This window comes from Lycorma delicatula, chromosome 4 (assembly GCF_047948215.1).
Source record: "Lycorma delicatula isolate Av1 chromosome 4, ASM4794821v1, whole genome shotgun sequence".
NCBI classification, from domain to species: Eukaryota; Metazoa; Arthropoda; class Insecta; order Hemiptera; family Fulgoridae; genus Lycorma; species Lycorma delicatula.
In genome coordinates this window covers 160472485-160487561 of record NC_134458.1, presented here as the reverse complement: position 1 = coordinate 160487561, position 15077 = coordinate 160472485, and the positions used below count along the sequence as shown (strand labels likewise).

The following is a 15077-nucleotide window of genomic DNA, read 5'->3' as shown; positions in this document are numbered from 1 at the left end:
TCATAATTCACTATCTAGAAAAACGTTAGATCCTGTTACATAAAATTATGGAATAATAGGTTTGCTCAGCAACAAATCCCTGTACTCACTCTGTCCTTTTTTCGACTTAGAAGGAATTTTGAATTTTGTATGTTTATCATACATATACTATATTATAAAAATATTTCTTTATATATTTATATATCTTTATATTCTGGTAGAATACTTTTTTTTAAATTTAAATTTAAGTAACGTTTCAGTTAATTTACTAATGCCATTGTCTTTCTCTTTTTCCAGGTAATCTTCGTGAATATAAATAACACATTAATCTTCCGCCAAAGAAAAACGGTAAAAATGATGTTACATATTTATTACCTATTTAAATGTATATGTTAATAATTTATACACTATATACCACGTTTGGCATCGTTGTCTTAAAAATGTACATTTATTATCTTAAATTTATTAGTCTGATTTTTATTTTTATTAGATTTTTCCATTTTTAAATTACATAAATTAATACTTTATCTTCCAGACCATTCGAGAAGGATGGTTCTAGGTTCATGTGACATGTTTACGTGAGCTTCTTCTGCAGCTGTAACCTTCTGCTGGATCCCAATCCATATTGGGATTTCAGGCAGTGGGCAGCTGACAGTGGGGCAAAAGGAGTTTGTTTCCAGCCTCTTTTCGCCAATCGTGTTGTTTCGAACGATTTTGTCTGTTTTCCCAAGGTGGTGATTCATGATGAGTGGCAAAGTGAACTGAATGCTACCATCAACAATAAACTTCATCCAATTAAGAACACTATGTCACTGTGGAGGTCCTTATGCAAGAATAATCGTCAAGAGGAGATTATTATTTGTCGTTTACGAATAGGGTGCACTAAGCTCACTCATGGATATCTGATGACTCAAACATCCACCCGTTTCGTGCTCACTACGATTGCCAACTAACAGTGCACCACATCTTTGTGGATTGTATCTGTAATGCGGTATTGCATTCCAAGTTTAAAGTAGCTGCTAACATGGGAACTATTCTTCTTAGGGATAATGAAAGAGTGTTATCTTATGTTTTATGGTTTCTTAGGGCCGTCTGTTTACATTCAATTATTTGAATTTTCTGTAGTTTATTTCAGCTGTTTATACCAATGTTAATTTATAATATATATTTATTTAAAATATAAATATCGTGTCCGGGCGGTGATAACGGCACTTTATTGTGCGCCCAGAAAAAAAAGTATCATATTTATTTAGGTAATGTCTCTGTAACACCGAAGTGGGTGAATCGATTTTCATGAAATATATATTATCGACTCGTCTTAATTGCGCAAATGACTCTGGGTACATGGTGATTTAATGAAATAAGTTAAACCCGCTACTATTTGATAGTAAAAAAAAAAGTTAAACTAGAGAAAAGTGTACACTACTTTTTTTAACCAAACAATCAAACTTGTTTGTAAAACAATAAATAAAAATTAAAATTAAAAAGAGTCAAAAACATTTACTGTTTTTGTTATATGGTTAATTACACACGAAAAAAAATATTATAAAAATTAAATAATTTATTATCTATAATGAAAATATTAACTAAAGTTCAAATAGATATGAAAAACATTTTTAACACATCAGTAAATATGAAAAGCAATTGACGAATCTAATTTACGCCGTGATTAATCTCCTACAAAAAGTTAAAGCCGATTTGCTAGAAATTCGTTTTGGTAAATAATTCAATACGAGCAAGAAAAAAGCATCTCATTTTGACATTTAAATTGCTAAAGGTGATTGACTGATATGCATATAGATTTATCGAATGAAATGTCCTAATTATTACTTCATAAAATATTAACGAATGTCATCTTCTTCACTGCCTACCAATAACCTCTGACACGATTTATATCTTACGGCTTCAAAGGTGGCAATCTTTCTACAAATTCTATCCACTACTCCCTGTAATCCTTGAACTAGTATTCAGCGAATTCTTTGCTAATATTTGCATCGAGAATTTTATTTAGTTTGAAGCAGCCTATTATTAGCCCTCCTCTTAAAAAGCCCATTTCTGTTGATCGAAACTATTTTACCTAAAGGCCAATCTTCACTATCGCACATTACAATGTGACCGTCATCGTTCGATAGAACTTTAGTTTCGTTCCTTTTCTTATTTTTTCTTCACATTTCTATTAAAAAGCCCACAAATCGATTGAAACTTACCGATTTTTCTGACATATTCCAACATTTTTACGTACGAAGTAAAGGAAGTATTGTGATGGCAAAAAATTTCGCTTTTCAGATTTCAACGGAAATATCCAATTTGACCATCCCTGATTCGACTATGAATAGTTTGGGCGGGATGTCTGTACATATGTACATATGTACGTATCTCGCATAACTCAAAAACGATTGTCCGTAGGATAAATTTTGTATTTAGGTCTGATCTAACATCTAGTTGTGCACCTCTCTTAATTTTATTGCAATTAACTAAACCAGAAGTGTCCAAAAATTCCCAAAATCCAAATTTTTGGAAATTTTGCACTTTTTCTTAACTGCAGTAATAAGCCCTCGTTGAAAGCTTTTCAACGAAAAAGCTTAAGATATATCTTAAGTGGTACTTATTTTAGCGGTTCCTGAGTTATAGCTAAATAACATTTTAATTAACGAAAGAATCTGATTTTACAAGGGAAGGCACATCGGTTTGAATCAGACTGCATCTCCTTTTTTTAACTTTTCTTTTTAATTAATTTTTTTTAAATTTAAGTACATTGATTTATTAATAATTATTAACCCATGATAGTAAAACAAATTTTTCAGTAATTAATTCAATAATAATAAAAAATAAATAAAAAAAAATCAGAAGTTATTAGTGAAATAAAATTTTATGTACTTTTAAAAATGTATATATGTAATTTAAGAGGCATTATTACATATGCGTGTATGTAACATATTTAGTGAAATATCTGATTATTTAATATTAACTGAAAATTATAATTTAGAATCGTAATATTTTTGAATTTTCTAGTTTAATTTCTGTTTAATTTTATTTAATTATTCTTGAATTTTCTTTTAATTTTATCTGAATTAAAGTTAACTATAGAGTGACTGAAAAATAGACCCTCACAGAACAACATATACACTGAGGCATACATGCCCGATCTTTAATAAATTGCAAAAAATTCTTATCTTTTAGTTCATTATTCCTCTAATATTGTCGGACAATAATCTTCCTATGTCGGAGTTGATCATCATTTAGTTTGTTTTTTGTTGCCAATCATTTAATCGCTCTTAGGTTTGATATAATTCTACTGATGTTAATTTTATGTGCACGTCCAAATTTTCTCTTTCTTTTTATTCATCATTCTCTCTTAATCTTTTTACTCTTTCCTTGGTCTTAACGTTTTTCCTATTCATATTTATCATCTTGTTCTTAATATTTTCTTCCTCTTCATATTCATCTTCTTGTCGTTGTTTTAGACATATTTCTTCATGTTATCTTTCTTATTCCTGTATGATTGTTTCTTTTTCATTTTTGATTATTCACCCAATAATCCAATAATAAAAACTGATATTTTACACCATAAGGTCGAAATTAACATTTGTAACCAGTATATAGGAGTTCACTAAACAGAATAGATTAATTATTATTAGCTTTTATTTATACAACACACCAGAAATCTGGAAATTTTGTTAATCAGCAACTCACGAAGAAACGAATAATACTGATCTAGTAATGGAGTAATAAAGGGACTTTTACTCTATCCTAATATTTCAAGTAAAATTGTCAATTAATAGTTGTATAAATATTTGATGTTAATAAAAACTAATATTTCAGTAATTGTGTAACTGTCCAATTTATTAAAGAATTGGAGGATCGTATCTCGCTTTCAAATGAAATAATTTTAAATGAAGTGCAGCAAACAATGTGTATATGAATTTTAATAGGCGTACAAGGAAGTCATGTTGTGTCCACATAAGGTATTTTCAAAGGTAAGAGGAGCATTCCAAATATCTAAAAGTACAGACATTTTTTAAAATCACTTTCACAATTATTATATTTGATCTTACTGGGCGATCATTTCGTCTGGAAAGCCATCATCTTTGTTTAAGTTGTGATATTTGAAGATCAATTCTGAGTAAATTTTATGTAGATGAAAATCACATTTGGCAGGTCGTTCTTGAATTTACTGACATTTCAGACAGTACAGTATTAATTGCATATGCTCGTCCAAGCTTCTTCCTTCACTTATATTTGATATGTTCTTTTTTCAAAATAATAATTTAATAAATGATTTTGTTAATAGGTTACATACCATGCTGCAGTCGTGAACAGTATGTGAACTTATGAACCTGTAGAATAAACAATAATATACCTATATATGTAATACATATGTAAATAAATTACATTACGATGCCTTACATACGTAATACATAATAAACTAGACTTTTTTTTTTTATATTTCGGATCAAACATAATAATCTCATTATTAATGAATAATTATTTACTGATATGAAATTAACTTCGAAGTAACATTTGTATTTTTATTTTTGTTTGGTTCTGGAGTTAGATACGGTTGTTCATTTGAGGAACACAATTTTAAATCTTTGAATTGTTTTCCCCTGTAAATAAAAGTAAGTAATTTCTTATCCAACATTAAAAGCATAATATTCCAAGAGAACTATTTATATAATCTTTAAAACTACTTGTGAAAAATAATGGTGAAAGTGAAATCACAAGGAAGGAGCAGAATTTGATGACTACGATAAGGAAAAAACAAAATATCTTGGTTAAGACATATCCTTCATGGAAATTATCTTCCTTAGGAAAGAATCAAAGAAAATAAAAGAAGGAGATTAGAGGACAAAGAAGACGAAGAAGGGTTAGGAGTTCGCAGATGTTAGAAATGGAAGAATCTGCAGGAAAATGAAGGAAGAGACTCAGGATCAAGAAAATAGACTTTTGTCCTCAATTTTGTAAATTTTGGAAAAATTCTTGTTAATATTTAATTTGCTTTTGATGCAAGCGTTTTGCAAGGTATTTTGATGCAAGCGTTTCATTTAATTAGAGTTGGTTCATGAAAATGAGGCAGATAATTATAAAAAGGAAATGGGCGTCAAAAAGAAAATGTTGAACTATTTGTAAAAGGTCTGTTGTATACACATTTTACGTATATAATTTTTCTCATAAATAATTTTTGGTGATTCAATTTTGTTTAATTTGTAATATGAGAATTATAACGGTTTAATGTTTTATTTTTTTATGAATGAACCTTTTTTAGATTTATTAGTAACAAATTATATAATATGTCTATAATTCCTATGTTATTATAATTAATTCATGTTTGTAATATAAATGAACGTAATGCATGGTAATTGTCGTAGGGAATTTAGATTGCTAGTAAGCCTTATCCAGCATGTACAACAATTATGTTAATGCGAAGTAAATGTGTCAGTTTATTGTAGTATGAAATAATTAATAGTAATTTACAATCTGTATTACAATTTACCGTATTAGTAGTTATTACTTTATTAAATCGTTTTCTTTAGGAAATTTACTTTAATCTAATTAGTATTATAACAATAAAACCCCAACCACCTACTTTATTTAAATTGTAGAGTTTCTTTTTGTCGTTTATATGTCAGCGATATAGGTGTGAAAAATGTTAATTGTAAATCCACTGAATGCCTAAATCAGGAGTTCGGGATGAAGATCATAGATTCGGTCGAGATGTGACTCCTGTAATTCTCTTAGAACATAAACATATGTGGAAGTTAAAATAGATAAACAGTTTTTATTTTTGGTTTCTTTTTAAGGAAAGCGTTCTGCTTACAGGTCTAACATAACAAAGTAGTGAATTCGGATCGCTTCGGACTCAACTCGATTCACCTGTTTACCTTACCATTAAAAAAATAGCCTATCGAAAAAAAGAATTCAATAATTTAAAAATTAATATTACCAGTAAATAAAAAATTAATGATTTATAAAATTAAAATAAGTATTTAGAAAATTAATAATACCATGAACTACGAATCACAGTGGTCACATGTAGATATTTCTTAAACGAAATTTTTATCATAACTTTTCATGTTATTAAAATGTATGAGTTATACATATATATATATATATATATATATATATATATATATATATATATATACATATATATATATACACATATATATGATCATCAACTCTTAGGTTCCTCGCACCACCCATATCCATTCTTCTATATTACCAGCTCGACTTTTAGTCGACTTGTAGTTCTGACAACTACAATCTCTTTTTAGATCGTCTATAATTTTTACAATTTTTGGCCTTCCCTTTTTGTATCTTTTATTGATTCTTTTTGAAATAAGATAAAATAATTTTTTTTAAAATAAAAACCGACTTCAGAAAATAATAGTACTAAAATGTTACAAGTAATTATATTTTTATTTATTAACAAATGTAAAAGTATTTACAACAAATAACTATTTTTGTGGTCGGTGCCAGCCAGCACAAATTAAACATAAAGTTACGTAAAGTTAGTACCTCAATCGACCGCTTGGCGGATTCTCACATGTGAAATGGGATCTGAAGAGCATATAAGAGAGAGCGTCTCACGATCATACCTCATTTTGATTTCGCTAAGGCATATATACTTGGTAATAATTTATGTACCTAAGCATCTACAACGTATTCTTGTATATTCTTATCAAGTATTCTTTTTATATTTTTATATGTCGCATTTTATTGTATTATATTTTTGTAGATCTCATTTTATTATAATAAAACTTCTGTTACCAAATTTGCATTGTTCGAAATAGGATTTGTATTATATAGATCATAGGGTTTTTTTTTTTTTTAACTTGTGTTGGTTGCCATCGACTTCAAAAATAGTTGTTGTTGTATTTTTCCTAAGATTATCATCGGATTTGGTTAAAATTTATATGGGACCATTCCGAAAGTATACTCTTTCTATTAGAAAAGAATTATCAGAATCGGTGAACTTACTTCGGAAATATTGCGTATACCTTAAACAGTCGATTATTTTTTTTTGTATTTTACTAAGATTATCGTCGGATTTGGTTAAAATTTATATGGGACCATTCCGAAAGTATACTCTTTCGATTAAAAAAAATTATCAAAATCGATTTATTAACGTTGGAGATATTGCGAAACGTACAATAAAAAATCGGTTTTTTTGTTTTCTTTTCCTAAGATTATCATCGGATTTGGTTAAAATTTATATGGGACCATTCCGAAAGTATACTCTTTCGATTAAAAAAAAATTATCAAAATTGGTGCGCAAAATTCGAAGATATTGCGTAACATACCTAAAACATCGGTTTTTTCGGTATTTTTCCTAAGAGTATCATCGGATTTGGTTAAAATTTATAAGGGACCATTCCGAAGTATACTCTTTCGATTAAGAAAAAAAATTATCAAAGTCGGTTTACCAACGTCGGAGATATTGCATAATGTACATTAAAAAAATTGTAGAATTGATAACCTCTTTTTTTGAAGTCGGTTAAATCCCAGTCAGCATTCCTATTTTTAATTACCATGATTAAACATCTTCCTCGTTAACTCTTCTCGTTAGTTCTTTATTTTCCAATTCGTCTGTCCAATTGTCGAGTTAATGTTCTGTAATCTTTTTCATACTCACATTTTAGATGCCTCCATTCTTTTTTTACCCCTTTTTTCTTAATATCCGTGATTCACATCCGTACACATCAAAATACGCATCTTCAGTTTTACTCCATCAGTACATAATAATTGTTTCTTTCTGTAAAATAAATGTTTCCTTAGCACGTAGTCATAGATTTGAAAAATACACTAAAATAGTATATTACGCGAAATCCATAATAAATATATTAGATAAAATCTATGTTGAATGGAAATTAGATTGTAGCCTATGATTAAAAAGTATAATTAATTACCCGAGGTAATAGAAAGATGAATTTAACTAGACTTGATATGTTATCTAATATCATACTAAAATGAAGTCTTATATCTTACAGTTAGCAAAAAATAATAAAAATTCTAAAAGTTAAAAGAAAAAGTTGGAAGCTCTTTTTATTTTTCTATGATACAGTTGAAAAATAATGATTACTGTCACTATAGAAAGAGAGATGGAATGTGAGAACTATAAAGGACGGTTAGTATATATGAAGCAAATATAGTGGTTGACAAGATCGTCAAAAAAGTTATTATCACGTAACAGAAAGGAATATGGATTTACAACAAATAAATCAAATTATTAACGAGATAATAAAATATCTTTGCTTTTCAAATTCTCGGCCGAGTATATTCCTTAATGGAAAAAAAATTTGTATCATTCTGCAGTGTACCATATGTTTCCAAAAATTGTTACAAACAATTTTTTTTATGAAAACCATTTTTATTTATTTTTATGTATTCATTATTTATTTTTATGTTATCTATTTATGAAAACTTATGGATCACCTGTATGTATGATATATTAGCCTAAATTTTGATAAAGTACCTTCTTTATTTCGAATTAATGTTTTACCTTCATTCATAATGCTATATTTAAAATTCAAGATTATGGATTCACGCAGAGAAGATTATTTTTGTTATTTTCTTCCAAATTTTAGTATGCATTTACTTTATACGGTTTTAAGTTTGTTCTTTTTAGAAATACTAAAAATTTGTTTTGTTAAAATTTGAATATTATTATTCTGTTTCTGATATTGAAAGATGTAAAAAATAATTTTTCTGGATTCAAAGCAGATATAAAATATTTAATTTTAATTAAATAACTATAATTAAAATTATATCAAGGGGAAAGAGCTATGCTAAAAGGTAAATAAAATTTAGAGTGTACAGAAAAAAAATGATCATTTCGCTTATTAAGAAAAAATAAAAGGATAATAGATAAGAAATAAATATCAAATAATCATTAGTTAACAAATAAGCACAAGTTACAATGTTTAAACATTTTTTTTACAACAAAATATCGAACAGAAATTTCACTCTTTATACTACTTATCATTACTACGACATGACGTGTTTGGAATACCTAAGAAAACACAAAAAGATTAATCAGAACTGCTTTTGCTAAAAGAGATTATGTTTACTATTTACCGTCTTCTAAAAAGATGATTGACGTTTGTAAGTGAACGTTGTGGTGGATTAAAGACGCCAGCCGCTGTTGGTAGAAAGATAGATTGTTACTATGGTGATACTTCACGATTACCGCTGGCCACGGAACCTCGGGAGGAACACATAGCTGGTGCGTTCTAGTTTTTGATGGGTGTAACGTCAGCCTAATCCAGTATAACTTATAGAAAGCATATTAATATAAAAGGCGGACCTGTATATTTCGTTAACTCATTCCCACACTCATTTGTTCTTTTCTCTCCAAGTCCATTTCACGGTACTAATGCGTGTACTGACAGATCTATATATCGTCTTCTCAAACATCACTGTTTTTTACAATGCATAAAGTATCACTGCCATTCGTTGTTATAAACGAAATGTCTTTGTAGAGCCGAATCAAAAATGATGTTACTATTAATAACATACTGATTTGCGGTAGTACGTTGGGTCACCATCAAACTGTTTTATTATCTACTTTCTCTGATCGCTCAATATAAGATCTTATTATTCTTGAGCATGCAATTTTAAGAAGAAACTTGTGCCTCAAATCAGGTCGATTTCATCCCCTTTCGGTTTTGGTTCCTATTTATACTCGATTGGGTAAAAAGTGAAAGGATTTTAAACAGTAGGCCATGATTTAAATTTTGGCAAGTAATGAAAATAAATTATTTTTTTCCTTGATTTACTCCGTAAATTTAATATTTGAAAATGATTTTATACTTAATGTACGTCATTAGCGTATTTATTATTAAAAATACTTGTTTTTCTTTTTTTATCTGTTCTCTTCAATATATTATATTCAATATATTCTTCAGAATTTGCATAAAATATGTTAAAACCAGATTTCACTCTGTATTAAATAAATAAGATTTCACTCTGTTTTAATTAATAATATTATTTAGTGACTCGTCACTAAATAATAGATTTTATACTACTTACACATTAACATATTGTCTACATATAGTCAATTGTTTACAAGAGAAAGTAGTTATATTTTCCACACATTGTCTACATGATTAAATTAGATTGAATGACCTAAAGTTGTATTTCACTGATGAAATATCAAAAAGTCCATTGTTTGTGTTTTAGGCCAACGTAAATACCGGTTATAAATATGCATTACCTTTCATAGCGTAGCATATGATATCACATTCATTTATTTATCCATAGAGATTAAAATTAATTCGATTGCTTGATGGTTATTGGTTATATTGGTTTATAATGCAAATTCCGAATGAAAATTGCGTAAAATATGTTAATACCAGATTTCACACTGTACTGAGATCACTCTGTACCTTTGTATGGAATATTTGCTCGACTGATCCAATACACTAGCAGTAAGGCTGCTGATTTGGAGCAACAAGAGACTTTCAAGTGAAAATAATTGTCTGTTTGAATTCTCTTAAAATAGTTTTGATTTTGAATTCTCTTCAGATAATTTCTAATTGAATGATATGTAGCGTGTGAAAATGCCATGCCTGACCGGGATTCGAACGCGGGCCCTCCGGATGAAAGGCCGAGACGCTACCACTCCCGCCACGGAGGCCAGCGCTTAACTTCCTCTTAAAATTATTCTCACTTAACGTTCTCTTAAAAATAATTTTCTGTTTTTTTTAATGGACCACAGCCTATTAAAATCATCTAACCATAACATGCATATATCTAAACAGACGAACCCAATCTAGACCACAACCCATTCAGACTTTACCCTTTATCTTAAACATCAGTTAAGTACCTGTACTTTGAGATGAACAACCAGGCTTTAACTACTTAAATACTTATACAGTATCTCCACAGAAACCTAATAATACTAACAACACAAACAGAATAAAAATAAGAGGAAGCAGTAAGAAATAGTTGGAAAATAAGAAAGATAGTTAGAAAGTAGATAGGGGTGTTAAACAAACGTCTTGTTATAATAAAGAAACAAAAATATGAATGCACAAAAAGTAGTTACTAATAACGTTTCAACTATTATAGAAACAGAAATAAAGAAATTATTTTTAATGAATTTAAAAAGAATAATCGATGCTGGAATAATTAACAGAAATTTAAAAAGAAATTATAGAACATCTTGTTGCAGATGTAAATTATACTGATAACTACCGTAAACAAAAATGATCGTTTAAGCCATTAACAGACCCTTTTTGCGACAACATAAGAATTTTAAAGATTTTAGTTACAAAAGATGGCCAATTTAAAAATGGTACATTAATGGTTAAAAAAAGAAATATTTAGATCTTGTAACACGTATTTACGTGGTCAGTTTCCCAAGTACAAGTTAGCAGGACGTGGGGTTAAGGCTAAAATACCTAAAATTGTCTGCAAACAAGTTAACCACAACGTCAATTTCTTACACTTTCCGGATAAGATATGTGTTATCATTATCTTATATCTACGGATACGTCTTTCTCCTCCTATACACATAAAACTTTGTTTTTCCAATCTATGAAGTTTTTAAAATTTTTTTCTCTTCCAAATATTTCGTTTCTTTCTACAAAAAAATATCTTTGATATTTTTTAGCTTTTTATTCAATCTTTTAAGAAATTCTTTTCTAAAAATATAAACTTTAAACTTCGATTACGATCATTCAAAATGTTAGACGTTCAAAGTTACTGGTTAAGCATTAAAGAAATTTTGAATTACTTTATTTTTAGGGGGATCATTTTTTAAAGATAATCATTTTCTTACGTAGCTTGACGAATGAATTGAGCAACTGAGGTAAAAATGGGCCGATTTAAATAAATAAAATTTGGAGTTTATAAGTTTATAGTGGGAAAATAGTTAGATATTAGGTTTACTCGAGTTATTTTGTAATAATGCATTATTTAGTCTGTTTTTAGTGGTCATTTACTCTTATTTTCCGTTTATAATATATACGAGGGACGATTACGTCAATCTGGGACTTTTGTTAGACTAAACTTTAATGGAGATTCCTGCGCATTTTGTTAGTTTTACACATAAAGTACAAGTGTCAGCGATTACCGCATGGCGCGCTGGCGTGAAGCAACGTTAAACAAGAACAGTCAGTCGTAAAGAACATGGCGTCCGATGTAATGAATGGATATATGGAACAGCGCGTTGTAATGAAATTTATCGTGAATGAAGGCGTAAGACCGGGTGATATTTATTTGCGACTCTTTTCACAGTACGGTGATGAGACTGTTAGTCGCAGTAAAATATTTGAATGGAACAAAACATTTTAAAGAAGATCGTACATCAATGAATAACGATCCCGGTCAAGGTGGTTTGGAGCCTATTGTAGTCATTCCCATGATCATTCAGGGAGTGAAAAAACTGATCCTTGATAATCGACAGATAACTTGCTAGCAAACTGCTGGAGCAATAAATATCTGTGGGAACTCTAAACAAAATCATTCACGACCATATGAAGTTTAGTGATGTTAGTGCACGTTGGGTACCAAAACAGCTTTCTGCTTTCGACCGGCAAAAAAGATTGTAAATCTGCGAAGAATTAAAGCAGTGTTTTGACAAAAAAGGTCAGCTTTATCTCGATCGAATTGTTACCTAAAATGAAACGCGGGTCCATCATTTCACCCCGCAATCAGAACGTGCATCAAAGCATTGGAAGCATGCAGACTCACCACCTCCCAAAAATTTCGAACAATTGTTTCTATAAGTAAAGTTATGGCCTCAGTCTTTCGGGATAAAAATTGCATCATTCACATCGATTTTCTACCCGGTGGAATCAATATTAACAGTGAGTACTACTGGAAAGTTCTTTAACATTTGCACAATAAAAAACGGCCTGGTGCGATCACTAAGGCGTTCTGTTTCTACAGGACAATACATGACCGTATACAGTCCACCACACGACATGAACGCAACATGATCATGGCTAGGAGTTATTACAACACTCCCCGAACTGTCCGGATCTCACTCACAGCAATTTTCGGCTGTTCGGGCCCTTGAAATTGTTACTGGGAGGCCAGCATTTCAGCAGCACCGATGAGGTGAAGCAGTCAGTCTTGTCTTGATTTCGACGTAATGACAAATCTTTCTACTCTGCGAGTATCCAGGCAATAGTGAAAGGTGGGATAAATGTTGCAAGGGATTACATCGAGAAATAAAAGTATTTTTTACTACCATAAGTATGTTCTACATTTATTAAAAATTAAAAGCCCCGGATTGACCTGAACGCTCTTTTCAAGGAATTAACATCACATTTCAGTAAAACTTTCCTGTTTTGATGTCATGCAGAAGGTTATAAATATGCCTTACGAGCAAACTTATTTCATCCTCTTTACCCAATCGACACACAATGGGCAGACAATCGTTTCCAACATTATGAAGCTTGTTTTAATGTATCATAAATTTGTATAAAAAGGAATTTAAGTGTACCCTCCTGGTTCGGGTTGGAGGGATTTTATCAAATGGAAAGTGTATAATCATTTCAGATAAGATGATACGAGCTATTACTTTGTTTTTTTTTTTTTGTATAATACAGCATTCAACTTCTTTTCATTTTACTGATGTTTATAAGTAAAGTACACGATTTTAATCTTTGTGAACAATACACCATAGATGTATCTATTAATACTGCTCCCTTCTTTATGGTTTAAATTTCATTAAATTTCCCATTTTTATTAAACAAGAATTAAATTGTTTAAGGTCCGCGATTCTTGCATCACCGAATGTTATTTGGCCACTCAATTTTCAAATAATTTCTAAAAAATGGATATATGAAATTCTAGTTATTTCTAGAGCTGGTGTAGTAATACCAGTCTACGTTTTTTTTTCTATACATCAAATATGAGAAATTTTATAAAACACAAGTTTAAAACAATACAGAAAAGCAGGAAAGCTAAAAGGTATTGCATAACTTTCGCGGCTTTATCTTTGACATATTTTTATTTGAAATACGCTACAGAGTTTTGAAATGTTAATGACTTATTATGTAATATTTAGAACAAAATGGAGAAAAAAATTTAAAATTCAGTAAAACATTTTGTGACCAGTTGACTGCCGTGACCAAATGACGTTTTTATCATAAAAATTTATAGTATAATTTCTAAACATAAAACAAAATTTCAGTAAAATATTTGGGCTCCATATGACTCCCTTTCTCAGCAGCTTCCTCATGTACGTTTTTAAAATAGCCACAACTTAAAAAAAAATTATCAGAAATTATAAAAAGTTTTCTGAAAAACCTTTTTTCCAATGGATTCCATGGAATCCAGTTTTAAAAAAAATTATAATCATGTACTTTACCCATGTAGTCTACATTAAATTTTGGAGCAGCTTAATTTTTTCGATCTTAAAATTCTTAAAATTTTAAAAATGTACATTTTAAGTACGGTTTCCATTTTGTCTCCTTACCTTTCGGGGCTTAAACGTTTATTTATTGGAGTAATTATTTCCTTCCATAAGTTAGACCAGTTTGGTCCAATTTTATTTAACAAGGCTGAAATATATATATATGTATATATACATGATATAAAATATAATTTATATATTTATAGTTTCCATAATGCTTCAATGGGGCCTAAAATCGAGTCTGCGATATATGTACCCAAATTACATCAATGAGGAACGACTTTTCAAAATATGAGGTAAAGCTGCTTAAAAATAATGTTGAATATCCTCTCCGCCATTGATTCCGATCGACTTAAACCGTCACAATTTTAAATAACTTAGTAATTTCATTCTACTAACGTTCAATTCTACGACTACACAAAATATCAACAATTTAAAAAAATGAAAACTACCCATCCCATATTTTAATTTTTTCTATAATGAAATGTAATTTCAGGTACGTAGAAGTTTTTTAAGGAATTTCTAAAGAATGTACCTGAGTCAGTCAAGAGATATTAATCGAAATACAGAGAAACACATTTATATACTCTACGAACGTACCTATGCTTCCGAAAATTTCTATAACTTTTTTTTTGCCAAGGGTGTCTTACAATGGTGATAATTGAAATAAAAACCCGATATCCAAAACTTTTACGAATTTCAATGCTTTCCCTTTATAGCTGTAGAG

General features: G+C 29.6%; 1 protein-coding gene across 2 annotated transcripts in view; it reads left to right on the top strand.

Annotated features, from left to right (window-relative positions):
* LOC142322962 (uncharacterized) overlaps positions 1-15077 on the top strand; it is a 1168170-nt gene that overhangs the window by 912340 nt on the left and 240753 nt on the right. For both annotated transcript variants that reach the window (XM_075362062.1, XM_075362063.1), the window contains exon 7: positions 277-327. The gene's annotated coding sequence lies outside the window, so the exon portion shown is untranslated. The remainder of the gene's footprint in view (positions 1-276; positions 328-15077) is intronic.